Here is a 2,750-nt window from a genome sequence, read left to right on the forward strand (position 1 = left end):
TTGGCAGAATAATGCTATATTAAAAGACACATGAGTCTTAGAATAAGAAATACAAAATAGTTTGTTTTGGGACTCTTGAGATTTGGGTTTTTGTTTTTTAATTTTTTCTGAGACAGAGCCTCACTTGGTTGCCCTCAGTAGAGTACTATGGCATCACAGCTCACAATCACTTCAAACTATTGGGTTCAAGCAATCCTCTTGTCTTAGCCCCCCAAGCCTCTGGGACTACAGGTGCCCACCACAATACATGGCTATTTTTAGAGACAGGGGCTTGCTCTTGCTCAGGCTGCTCTTGAACTCCTAAAGCTCAAGCAATCCACATGCCTCTTCTTCTCAGAGGGCTAGGATTACAGGCTTGAGCAACCTTCCCTGGCCTGTTTTTTTGAGGCTTTGTTTTTAATTTTTAAGTTACTTTAACGAAGCTAAAATTGTACTTATAGAATGACATTGAATTCCACAATAGTAGATCCAAAAAGCTGAGGAACTGCATTACATAATGCATTATAGTCTTAAGTATTTCAGGGATCATAAAGTCTAAATTATTTTCACATTAATACTAAGATTTTTGGCTAGGTGCAGTGGCTCACACGTATAATCCTAGCACTGTGGGAAGCCAAGGTGGGTGGACTGCCTGAGCTCAGGAGTTCGAGACCAGCCTGAGCAAGAGTGAGACCCCATCTCTACAAAAAATAGAAAAATAAATTAGCCAGGCATTGTGGCAGATACCTGTAGTCTTAGCTACTGAGGAGGCTGAGGTGGTAGTATCCCTTGAGCCCAAGAACTTGATATTGCTTTGAGCTACGATGGTGCCACAGCATTCTACCCAGGGTGACAGAATGAGACTCTGTCTCAAAAAGGTACTAAGATTTTGAGGGAGCCTTTTGCACTGTGTTGAGATTCGTGTAGATGGACCAAAAGCAACAGTGAGTAAAAGTGCTGGTAGAATAGTCAATGATTAAGTGAAATATTCATCATACTCTACATTTCTATGTACTTAGAATTAAGAAAAATAGAACCAGTTCCTCCTTCCCCTCCCCTATCTAGTCCCTTCCTTTCCTTCTGGTAAAAACGTCAGTGACAAAGTGAAATAGTCATCATAGTCTACGTGGCTTTGTATTTACAGTTAAGAAAAAACAGAGGCCCGACGTTGTGCCTCACACCTTTAATCCTAGCACTCTGAGAGGCTGAGGTGGGTGGACTGCTTGAGCTTCAGAAGTTTAAGACCAGCCTTAGCAGAAGCAAGGCCTGCTCCTCTAAAAATAGCCAGGCATTAGTCTTCCCAATGGCTTGAGAGGCTGAAGCAAGAAGATAGCTTGAGACCAAGAGTTTGAGGTTGCTGTGAGCTATGACACCATAGCACTCTACCAAGGGTGATAAAGTGAGACTCTGTCTCAAAAGAAAAAAAAAAACAAGAGAGCCAGTTCCTTTCTTCCTCTTCTTTCCTTCCTTTTCTTCTTTCCCTTTCTTCCTCTTCCCTCCCTTTTCTTCCTTTCCCTTCCTTCCCTCCTTCCTTCATTTATTTAGACAGGAACTTGCCATTACCCAGGCTGGAGTGTGATCAGAGCTCAGCACAACCTCAAAATCCTGGGCTCAAGCATTCCCCCTGCCTCAGCCTCCTGAGTACCTCAGACTACAGGTGTCTGCCACCTCGTCCAGCTAGTTTTTCTGTTTTTAATAGAGATGGGATCTTGCTATGTTGGTCAGGCTGGTTTTGAACTCTTGGCTTCAAACAATCTTCCTGCCTTGGTCTCCCAAAGTGCTGAGATTATAGGCATGAGCTATCACTCCTAATCTGAGCCTGTTTTACTTTAAAATGTCCTTGATGAAATAGTAAAAATTAATTTTACTAAATCTCAACTCCTTATAGACATCTTTTTAATATCGTGTATAACAGAATGATAACTATGCATAAAGCATTTCTGCTGCAGACCCAAGTGAGGTGATAAAGGAAAAAGTAGAGTCACTAGCTGAATTAGCTGTTTTGTTCATTTTTAGTGGAAGGAATGATAAAGCAATTGTGGTTATTTAGACTTGAGTATCTGGTAGACATTGCCTCAAAAAGAAAAAAAAATACTAAGCCAGTTATGGTAAGGAAAACAACTGACTGTACCACATGCAAGTCAAAATTAGACTTTTGGAAAATTTATAACCACTATTCTGAGCTTGATAACTACCCAGTACTTAAAGAATTTTCTAATAAGATTACTGGTGAAATAATGAGCATGTTATTTTGGTATCTTAAATAATAAATTCGAAAACATTTGGAAGAGTCACGTAACTCAGTGAACCAAGATTTTCCAAATGGCTAATACATACCACTATAAAAGTCACATATGGATAAAAAGATTGATTCAGTGTGCAGAATAAACCAGTACATTCTGAAGAATATCCCTAACAATCTGGAAAAAAACTATTAAAATACTCACTATTCCAATCACCTTTCTGAACAGGACCAAGATATTCTTCAAATAATACCCCCAAAATAACACATTACAAAACAGATTAAATGCAGAAGTACATATGAGAATCCAGCTTTTTTCTAGTAAGTCAGACATTAAAGAGATCTGCAAAAAATGTAAAGCAATCAATCCCACTCCTCTCACTCAATTTTATTGCTATTTTGGAAACTATAGGTTTTCATTTAAATGTTATTTGTGTTAACATGTAATGTTATTTTAAATAAATAAGTAGAAATTTTAAAAAATTCTCAGTTTTAATTTCTTTGTTTTTTTAATTTTTTTTTTTTTTTT

General features: G+C 38.1%; 1 protein-coding gene across 1 annotated transcript in view; it reads right to left on the minus strand.

Annotated features, from left to right (window-relative positions):
* The window catches only part of TAF4B (TATA-box binding protein associated factor 4b), a 106,472-nt gene that overhangs the window by 91,957 nt on the left and 11,765 nt on the right, over window positions 1–2,750 (minus strand). The window lies entirely within an intron of this gene.

Source organism: Otolemur garnettii, unplaced genomic scaffold (genome assembly GCF_000181295.1).
Source record: "Otolemur garnettii isolate 467f Iridium unplaced genomic scaffold, OtoGar3 scaffold00012, whole genome shotgun sequence".
NCBI lineage: Eukaryota > Metazoa > Chordata > Mammalia > Primates > Galagidae > Otolemur > Otolemur garnettii.